Genomic DNA, 11501 nt, shown 5'->3' with positions numbered 1-11501 from the left:
TGTATGTGGTGTCTATGATGTATGTAGGTGTGTGATGTGTGTGGTGTATGTATGATGTGTGTGGCATATGTGATGTATGTGGTATGTGCGTCTGTGTGGTGTGTATGATGTATGCAGGTTTGTATGTGGTATGTGTGGTGTGTGTGGTGTTTATAATGTATGTGGTGTGTGTATATGTGTGGTGTGTGTGTGCATATATGATGTATATGGTATGTGTATGTATGATGTATGTAGTTGTGTGTATGTGATATGTGTGATGTGTGTGGTATATGTGATGTATATGGTGTGTGTGCATCTGTGTGGTGTGTATGATGTATTGTGTGTTGTATGTGTGGTGTTTGTATGTGTGGTGTTTGTGCATGGTGTGTATGATGTATATGTTGTGTATATGTGTGGTGTGTATGATGTATGTAGGTGTATATGTGGTGTGTATGGGTGGTGTGTATGTGTGTATGTGTGATGTTTGTGTATGTGTGATGTGTATGGTGGGTTAGTGATGTGTGCATATATGTGTGGTGCATAGGATGTATGTACGTGTATGTGTGTATGTGGTGTGTATGTGTGATGTGTATATGTGGTGTGTATGTGTGATTGTGTGGTGGGTGTGTATGTGGTGTGTATACTGTATGTGGTGTGTATATGTGTGATGTGTGTAATGTGCTGTGTTTGGGGTGTGTAGGGATGGTGTGGTGTGTGTATGTGTGATGTGTGTGTATGTGGTGTATGTGGTATGTGTGATGTGTGTTTATGTGGTGTATGTAGTATATGTGATGTATGTGGTGTGTGTGTACATGTGTGGTGTGTATGATATATGTAGGTATATGTGTGTATGTGGTGTGTACGCATGATGTGGTATGTGTATGTGTGATGTGTGTGTATATGTGTGGTGCATATGATGTGAGTGCATGTATGTGGTATGTGCAATGTGTGTGGTGGGTGTGTATATGTGTGGTGCATATGATGTATGTAGGAGTGTGTGTATGTGGTATGTGTGGTGTGTGTATTTGGTATGTATGTGTGGTGTGTGTAAGTGAGGGGTATGTAGTATGTATGAGTGGCGTGTGTGTTGGTTGTGTGTGATGTGTGTGGTGGGTGTGTATCTGTGTGATGTGTATAATGTATGTAGGTGTATGTGTCATGTGGTGTGTATGTGTGATGTGTGTGGTGGATGTGTGATGTCTGTGTATATGGGTGGTGTGTATGTATGTAGGTGTGTGTGTATGTGGTATGTGTGATGTGTGTGGTGGATATCTATGTGATGTGTGTATGTAGGTGTATTTGTGTATGTGGTGTGTATGTGTGATGTGTGTATGTGGTGTGTATGTGTGATGTGTGTGGTGGGTGTGTTTATGTGTGGTGCGTATGATGTATGTAGGAGTGTGTATATGTGTATGTGGTGTGCATGTGTGGTGTGTGTGTTGGTTGTGTATGTGTGATGTGTGTGATGTATGTAGGTGTATGTGTCGTGTGGGTATGTGTGTTGTGTGTATCTGGTGAGTGTGATGTGTGTGTATATATGTGGTGCATATGATATATGTAGGTGTGTGTGTATGTGGTATGTGTGATGTGTGTGGTAGGTGTGTATCTGTGTGATGTGTGTGACGTATGTAGGTGTGTCATGTGTATGTGTGGTGTGTGTATCTGTGTGGTGTGTGTGATGCATGTGGTATGTGTGATGTGTATGTGGTGTGTAGGCATGATGCATGTGGTGTGTATCTGTGTGTATCTATGTGGTGTGTGTGTATGTGGTGTGTAGGTGTGATGTGTGTGTTGTGTATCTGTGGTGTGTGTGTATGTGGTGTGTAGGCATGATGTGTGTGGTATCTGTGTGTGATGTGTGTGGTGTGTAGGTGTGATGTGTTTGGTGTGTATCTGTGTGTGATGTATGTAGGTGTGTTTATGTGGTGTGTAGGTGTGTGTGCATGTGGTGTGTATGTGTGGTGTGTGTGGTGTGTATCTGTGTGATGTGTGTGGTGTGTGTAATGTATGTAGGTGTATGTGTGTATGTGGTATGTAGGTGTGATGTGTGTTGTGTGCATCTGTGTTGTGTGTGGTGTATCTGTGTGATGTGTGGTGTGTGTATGTGTAATGTGTGATGTGTGTGGTGTGTATCTGTGTGATGTGTGTGGTGTGTGTGGTGTGTATCTGTGTGTGGTGTGTGTGTATCTGTGTGGTGTGTGTGTATATCTGTGTGGTGTGTGATGTGTGTGGTGTGTGTGTTATCTGTGTGGTGTGTGTGATGTTTGTGTGTCAGGGGTGCAAGGGCTCCCCCGTGTTCTGGTTCCAAACAACTAAGGAGAGTGGGTTTCAAACCTTAACTTTTATTTTAAACGGGAAATGTCCCTGTTGCCCCTGAGGCTCACGGGACGCTCACAGTGATCACAGGAGCAGAGAGACGGAGGAAGGAGGGAGGGATGCATTGAGGATGGCGACTTTCTCCCTCCCTGCCCGAGTCCAGCCGAAGCTCCGGGTAGTGCCCTCCGAGCCCGGTGCTGGACCGTGCGTGGGCAGCAGGCAGGCCCTGAACGCTCCTGAATGCCCGGCCGTCTCCCCGGGGCTTGGGATCCGTAGTGAGGGGCGGACGTGCGCAGAGACAGTGAGGGGAGCAGTCCCAGGTGAGCAGGTGCTGAGGGTGAGTTTGCTGGAGGCTGAGCTGAGTGATGGGGAGGGAGGGGGAAGGGAGAGGCTCTGCTTAGTTCAAGGCCTCGGGGTGGCCCCCGTAAGAGCTGAGCGGGGTTCTGTGGGAGCCGGGCCTGGGACCTGCGTGGTTGAGGGCGAGGCAGCTCCTGGGGCTCAGGGCTGCGCCCTGGGTGTGATGAGCGGGAAGCAGAGGTTGGCTGGGCCGAATCATCCCTCCAGGTGAGCCTCATGTAAGCGCAGCGAGGGTGAGGCAGCGGGATTCGGGGTGTATTTGAAGGTGGGGCGTCAGGATCTCTGGGCGGATTGGATCAGATATATGAGAGAAAGATGCGACTCCAGGATTCTCCATCGGAGTGACAGGTGTCCCGGGTAAGGCTGCGTGTCCAGGATTCTCCATTGGAGTGACAGATGTCCCGGGTAAGGCTGCGTGTCCAGGATTCTCCATCGGAGTGACAGGTGTCCCGGGTAAGGCTGCGTGTCCAGGATTCTCCATTGGAGTGACAGGTGTCCCGGGTAAGGCTGCGTGTCCAGGATTCTCCAGTGGAGTGACAGGTGTCCCGGGTAAGGCTGCGTGTCCAGGATTCTCCAGTGGAGTGACTGGTGTCCCGGGTAAGGCTGCGTGTCCAGGATTCTCCATCGGAGTGACAGGTGTCCCGGGTAAGGCTGCGTGTCCAGGATTCTCCATTGGAGTGACAGGTGTCCCGGGTAAGGCTGCGTGTCCAGGATTCTCCATCGGAGTGACAGGTGTCCCGGGTAAGGCTGCGTGTCCAGGATTCTCCAGTGGAGTGACAGGTGTCCCGGGTAAGGCTGCGTGTCCAGGATTCTCCATCGGAGTGACAGGTGTCCCGGGTAAGGCTGTGTGCCGGGGCTGGAGGTCCTGGTCAGCCCCGGCCGCCATGACAATGGACCTCAGAGGAGCTGAAAACACTAGGCATTCATTTATCAGCCTGGAGGCTGGAAGTCCAGGATCAGGGTGGCAGCTTAGACGGGCTCTGGGACTTGGGCTCTGGTGCCGTCTTTACCGCACTCCCGCATGGCGGGAAGAGAGTAAGGCGGCTCTTCACGGTCCAGCCCAACACGAGGGCTCCACCCTGACCTCACCACCTCCCGGAGGCCCCCCCCATCCTGACACCATCACCTTGGGGTTGGGTTTCAACTTATGAATATGGGAGGACCCAGGGAAGATCACTTGACTAAGAGGCAGGAGACCACAGGGATGTCTTAGTTCTTCCCCAGGTGACCCTGGAGACGTCCTCAAAGCGCTCTGGGTCTCCATCTTCTTGAAGTCGGCCTGCCCTTCAGGCCTCTTCCTCTGAGCTCCCCTCACCCTCCATAGCTGCAGCACTGGCTGGTCGCCCTGGATGCCAGCCTCCTGGAGCAGAGTGAGGACATGGTCTCCAGTCCTATTGCTCCTCCTCTGCGCTTGGCGCAGATGGCCTGCATACAGCTCCCCTCGGGGCACCTCCCAGGTTCCGTTACCTCAGTGTGTGTGACAAGAGCAGCCTTCCAGCCCAGGAGCAGCAGGATAGAGGCTCAGCTAGGCCACCAAAGAGCTGGCTCAGGTCCGAGGAGCTTTGCAAAACCTCTCTCCAGTTTCTTTCATTTGCTGTTAAGTGCATTTTTTTTTTTTTTTTTTGAGATGGAGTTTTGCTCTTGTTGCCTAGGCTGGAGTGCAATGGCACGATCTTGGCTCACTGCAACCTCTGCCTCCCAGGTTCAAGTGATTCTGCAGTCTCAGCCTCCCAGATAGCTGGGATTACAGGCTCATGCCGCCACGCCTGGCTAATTTTTGTGTTTTTAGTAGAGATGGGGTTTCATCATATTGGTAAGGCTGGTCTCAAACTCTTGACCTCAGGTGATCCACACGCCTCGGCCTCCCAAAGTGCTGGGATTACAGGCGTGAGTCACCACACCTGGCCATGAATTCTTTTTACTTAAAAGCTAACAGGATTTTATTTTCCTCTTTTCTTACCATCTTTGATACATTTTTTCAAAGCAAAATTTATTTCTAAGGTGTATTTCTTCTCCCTTGAATTCTCTTTCTCCTCCCCAGATTTATTTCATATCCAATCAATATTTATTGAGCCTTTTCTCTTTGCCTGGCATATAAAGGTTATTAAGAAAATGTTCATGGCCTCAAAAAAAAAACAAACCCAGTTATTAGCAAGGGAGACAGGTTGAAATCACTGTGGGTTAATTCATGGTAAATACAACCTAGAATACTTTCTCCTACCAACCCCACTGTATCCTCTAGGATACACAACACCCGTGGATATAGATAAAGCTGGTAAAAACAAACAAACAAACAAAGCAAACAAGAACTTGTTGAGGCATACTATTTGCAAAGTATTGTGTTATGTGACTGTTGTACTTTATATCATTTGTTTTTTATCTTTTTCCTTTTCCTCTCTTTTTTTTGCCTTCATTTGAGTTAATTGGTTGTTTAGTAGTTGATCTAGGGTTTAAATAAACTGTTTAAGTGGTTGCATTCTACCTTCAGATAGTATCATACAATTTTATGCATACTGTAAGATCCTTACAAAATGTTTCCATTTCTCTGTCTCATCTTCTGTGCTGTCATCATCCTTCATTTTACTTCTACCTGTGTTATAAACCCCACAGTATATTACTATTATTATTTAAATTGTCAGTTGTATTATAAAATATATTTAAGAAAAAATTCTTAATTTCCCAATAGTCACCATTTTTTATTCCTTTGTGTAGATTCAAGTTACCAGCTGATGATATTTTCTATATACTTTTTCCTATTGCATGTATAATTGCAGAATATGTTTTGTTTTCTACTGTGACAAGTGACCACAAACTTGATGACTTTAGGAAACCCCACACATTTATTATATTACAGTTATGTAAGTCAGAAACTTAACATGCATCTCACCCGGCTAAGATCAAGGCGTCAGCAGGATGCACTGCTTTTTACATGTTCTGGGGGAATCTGTTGCCTTGACTTTTCCAGCTTCTCCCACATTGCTTGGAGCCTGCTGCCCTTCCCCCATCTTCGAAACCAGCAACCTTAGGCTAAGTCTTTCTCACAATGCTGCTTCACTGGTTGTTTCTTCCAGTTCCCTCTTTCAGTTGAGAGGACGCTTGTGATTGCATTGGACCCACTTGAATATTCCCAGATACTCTCCTTTATTTAAGGTCGTCTGTTGGCAACCTTAATTCCATCGGCAAACTTAATTCCTCTTCTCCATGTAAACCAGTATAGTCACAGGTGTTGAGAATTAAGATGTAGTATTACTGGGGTGGCATTATTCTCTACATCATGGTCAGTCTTTCTAGAGGTTTGTCATACTTTTAATCTTTTCAAACATCTCTTTGATTTTCTCTACTGCTTTCCTGATTTCAATTTTACTGAATTCAGTTCTTCATTATTTTCTTTCTTCTCCTTTTTTGAGTTTAGTTTGTTCTCCTCTTTCATAGGTTCCTGAGGGAGGAGATTAGATTTTTAAATGGATACTTTGCTTCTTTTCTAATGTATGCATTCAGTGCCATAAATTTCCCTCTAGTGTGGCTTTAGCTCTGTCACATTTTGCTATGTTGTATTTTCAGCTTTATTTATTTGAATATTTTGTTTTTTAAAAAAAAAATTTCGTTTGAGACTCCCTTTTTGACCTATGAACTATTTTTGAGGGTGCTGTTTAGTTCTCAACTATCTGGAGAATTTCCTGTTATCTTTGTGTTACTGATCTTGAGTTTGATACCACTGTGGTGGGAGAACACATTCTGCATGATAAATTCTCTTACTTTTGGTGGGATTTGTTTTATGGTACAGGATATGGTCTATTCTTACTATATGATCCGTGGACACTTGAAAGTATATTCTGTTGTGATTGACTGGAGTGTTCTGCAAGTATCAATTATATCTTACTGATTAATGGCGTTTTGAGTTCTTCCATATTCTTGCTTTTTGTCTCATTTATCTATCAATACTTGAGAGAGAGGTTCTAAAGTCCCCAACTCTAATTGAGAGTTTGTCTATTTCTTCTTTCATTTCTATCAGTTTTTGTTTAATGTATGTTATAGCCTTGTTTTTGGTTCATACACATTTGGAATTGCTGTTTTCTTGAGCAATTGACCTTTTATCATTATTTAATGTCCCTCTCTGTCTGTCTTTTGAAGTTTCTTTGCTATAAAGTCCACTTTGCTCTTTATGTAGTCACTCCTGCTTACCTTTAACCAATGTTTAGATGATACATGGCTTTTATTATTTTATTTTCAACTTTACCATATTAATATAAATTTTTATAGTCAGCTTATAGTTGGGTCATAGCTTTTTAACTTCCCAGCTCTGCCTTTTAATTGGTGTTTTGAGACCATCTACATTTAATGCAAAATAATTGATATGTGAAGGCTATGTTTTCCATTTTTGTTATCTATCCTGATTTCCTTCTATGTTTTCTTTTTATTGTATTTCCATGAGTTACTTAAACATTTTTAGTATTCAATTTTGATTTATGTATAGTGTTTTTGAGTGTACATTTTTGTATAGCTTTTTTAAAGGATGCTTTGGGCTTTACATTATATATACATAATGTCACAATCTACTGGCGTCGTCGTTTCAAGTAAAATATAGAAGCCTCATAACCCTTTACATCACTTTAACCTCTTTCACTTATAATGTAGTTGTCTTAAGTATTCTGTCTGTATACATTTAGAACCATACTAGAGAATTAGAATTTTTTCTCAAATTGCCAAACATAATTTAGAAAACTCAAGAAGAAAAGGAAAGTCTGATGGATTTACTCCAGTTTTTTATTTCGCTAGTCTATTCTTTCTTCATTCCTGATCTCCAAATTTCCTTCTTTTATGTTTTCATTTCTGTTTAGAAAATTTTGTTTAGTCATTCTTTTATAATGCATCTGCTGGTGATACATTCTCTTGTTTGCTCTTCCTCTGTGATGTCTTGATTTCCCTTTCATCTCTGAAGGTTACTTTTACCAAATATAGGACTCCAGATTGGTAGTTCTTTTCTTTCAGTATATAAAAATGTTTTGCCACTCTTTTTTTTTTCTTTGGTCCCCATGATTTTTGATGATAAATTCACTTGAATTGTTTTCTCCTATAGGCAATACTTTTTTTCTGTCTATAAACTTCCACATTTTTTTCTTTGTCTTGAGTTTATACGTTTGACTATGATGTGTCTTTGTTTTGATTATTTTGAGTTTATTCTTTTTGGCATTATTTCAGGCTCTCGACTCTGTAGTTATATCTTTTGCTAAGTTACGAAAGTTTGGGGCACTATTTCTTCAAGTACCTTTTTTAGTCCCACCATCTTCATCCTGTCTTTCTGGGGACTCCAGTGACCCAAACATTAGATCTTTAGTTATAGTCTTATAGGTCCCTGAGGGTCTACTATTTTTTTTTAGTCCATTTTTTCCTGTTGTTCAGATTTTCCTGTTTCCAGTTCATTTATTTTCCCTTCCTGTCTCCTCCAATTTTCTGTTGGGCTTATCTACTTATTTTTGTAACATTTTAGTTATTGCATATTTCTAAGCTCTAAAATTTTCATTTGGTTATTCTTTGAATTTTTTTTTTTTTTTTTTTTTGAGACATTGTCTTGCTTTGTCACCCAGGCTGGAGTGCAGTGGCACAATCTCAGCTCACTGCAGGTTTGACTTCTTGGATTCAAGTGATCCTCCTGCCTCAGCCCCTGAGGTAGCTGGAACTACAGGCATGTGCCACCGTATTCAGCTAGTTTTTGTATTTTTTGTAGAGGTGGGGTTTCATCATGTTGTCCAGGCTGGCCTCGAACTCCTGAGCTCAAGCGATTCACCTGCCACGGCCTCTCAAAGTGCTGGGATTACAGGTGTGAGCCACTGCACCCGGCCTTTGAATTTTATATTTTATTGCTGGGACTTCATATTTTGTTTGCCAAAACTATTTTTTAATTTATTTCAAGCATACTTATAATTGTTTGTTGAATATATTCATAATGGCTACTTTAAAAATCTTTGTCAGATAACTCTTACACCTATGTCACCTCACTGTTGGCATATTTTGATTTTCTTTTATCATTCAGTTTGAGATTTTCCTGGGTCTTGCTATGGGAAGTGATTTTCAATGGAAATTCATACTTTTTTGCATTATGCTAAGGAAACTTTGATTTAAATCTTCTGTCTTAGCTGACTTTCTGTGATACTTCTTTTGCAGGGGAAATGGAGAGGTTGCCTTAGTATTGCCAGTTGGAGTTCTGGCTCCCCACTAGATCTTTGATGGTACCTCTCTGTGTCAGTGGTAGTACTTGATGTGTAGAAATTTATTGCATAGATGACACATCAGTTAGGATCTTTACAACCTCAAGTAACAGAAAATCCACCGACATGATTCGAATCATCAGGATATTTATGATTATGTTGACAAGAATTCCAAAGTTAAGTAGTCTCAGGATTATTCTTTCAGCTCAGTAATGCCATCAGGCTCTGTCTCTTTCTGTCTTTCTTCTGCTATGAAAATTCTCAGCCTTATGCCTACATCACGCTGGTCCAGGAATCATATCTCCATTCCACATCCAAACAAAGGGAGAAGAGCAGCACTAGGGAGCTCTCCCCTCACATCCATCCTTTTTTTAGGAGGAAAAAATCTTTGCCAGAAGTCTTCCTGCAGTTCTCTGCTTACATCTTTTTTGGCATAGGGATGTGAATGTTATAGGCCCAACCCTTGTACAAGGAAGGTTGGAGAATGAGTATCTGATAAAGGGGATTAAGATTCTCAAGATCAGTTAAAAAGCATTATAATGTATCAACTGAAATTGGCAGAACAATGTACTCTCCCTAAGTACATGGGATCTCTTCCTGCCTCCTGACCCAATCGGCCATCTCTAGGAGGGAAGAAGAAATGGGGTTGGGGGACAACTGTTGGGAGGCAAAAAGTCACCGGCACCATCAGCAATGCACTCATTCTCCTTTTGGAACAATTTCTGTGTCCATTATCTCTTCTCCAACATCAAAACCTAACTACATCCCTAACTAAGCCCTTCCACATTGGAGTGCTTCAGCACACAGTACCTGCTTCCAAAGACTGTACTTGCTCTGATTGTGGTCACTTCAGGTGGGTCATCATGTAGATGTGTATTCTAAACCTCAGCATTAATTCACATCCCAAGACACGATGCAAGGAGGCACCTCCAAAAGCAGTGGGTGCAGGGACAGGCAAGGAAAGACACCTTTCCACAGGATTCATCCTGACTTTCCTTTCTTGGGTCAGTCTGAGGCATACCAAGCCATGCAGGTTTACATGAAGCCAGTTTTGATGGGGAGACAAAAGAATTAAGTTCATTACTCTCCTCCTTATTTGTCTCCTTATCAGCACTGACAAGGGCATCCATCATTTACTTTCTCTAGCTGTGTCCAGATGTCTCCACGATTAGGATTCAAGAAAGGCAAACAAAGGCGCATTCACCACTCTTGCTGCTGATGCTGAAAGAGACTTGTCAACTGAGATTAGAGGGGGAGTTGCAAGGCAGAGGAAACAGATGGGGAAATGAAAGGACTCAGAGAACAAGAAAAGTGCCAGGGAGATGCAATGGGAGGAGGCGCTGGGACATTCCCCAGAGGATGTCTGGGGAAGAGAGATAGAGAAGGGACAAAACAGAACCACCTGTGAAAGGCCAAGGAACCTCTTCATCCTCCTTCCCATCCACCCAGCTCTGTATATAAATTTCTTACAGAGAGGACAGAACTTTCAAAGGATACGAAAGGAGCAGTGTTCAGGGTCAAGAACGACAGTACAATTTTATTGTGAGAAATATAAGAAAAATAAAAATATAAGAAAGTTATTGACATTTGAAGGAAAAGGAACATTTTGCCCAAATGTTGCAGAGGATTGCAGCATCTGGTCTGTGTTAGGCGGGATGACCCTAGCAAGGCCCTTGGAGGTGATGACTCCCTGCCACCCAAGTTAATGACCTGGAGGTGATGTTCCAGGAGGTGATGACTCCCTGCCACCCAAGTTAATGACCTGGAGGTGATGTTCCAGGAGGTGATGACTCCTGGAGGTGATGCCGCCATCTCTCAGAGTTGATATCCCCTGCAGGTGATGCTCCTTGTAGGTGATATACCCATGAAGGTGATGACTCCTGGAGGTGATGCCCCCATCCCTCAGAGTTGATATTCCCTGGAGGTGATGCTCCTTGTAGGTGATATCCTGTTGCAGTTGATGCCCCCTGGAAGTGATGGCTCCCCCAGAGTTGATGTCCCTGGAAATGATCTTTCCTGAACTTGATGTCCATGGATGTGATATCCCATGGAGATGATGTCCCCCTGGAGATGATGCCTCTTCAGAGTTGATGTCCCTGAAGGTGATGTCACCCTGGAGTTGATGTCCCTGGAAGTGATGTTCCTTGGAGATGATGTCCTCCTGGAGTTGATGTCCCTGCAAGTGATGTTCCTTAGAGATGATTCCCCATGGAGGTGATTCCTCCCGGAGTTGATGTTCCTTAGAGGTGATGTCACCCTGGAGGTGATGTCATCCTGGAGGTGATGTCCATTAGAGGTGATGTTCCTTGGAGATGATGTCCTTGAAAATGATGTTCCTTAGAGATGATTCCACCTGGAGGTGATGTCCCCTGGAGGCGATATTCCTTAGAGGGAATGTCCCCCCTGGAGGTGATGTCCACTGGAAGTGCTGTTCCTTGGAGATGATTCCCCTTGGAGTTGATGTCCCCTTGGAGTTGATGTTCCTGGAAGAGCTGTTCCTTGGAGATTATTCCCCCGGGAGTTGATATCCCTGGAGATGATGTTCCTCGGAGATGATTCCTCCTGGAGGTGATGCCCCCTCAGTGTTGATGTCCCTGGTGGTAATCTCCCCCTGAAGTTGATATCCTGGAAGTGATATTCTTT

This window comes from Pongo abelii, chromosome 11, assembly GCF_028885655.2.
Source record: "Pongo abelii isolate AG06213 chromosome 11, NHGRI_mPonAbe1-v2.0_pri, whole genome shotgun sequence".
NCBI lineage: Eukaryota > Metazoa > Chordata > Mammalia > Primates > Hominidae > Pongo > Pongo abelii.
The sequence above is the reverse complement of the archived record's forward strand: the minus strand, read 5'-3'. Positions refer to the sequence as shown.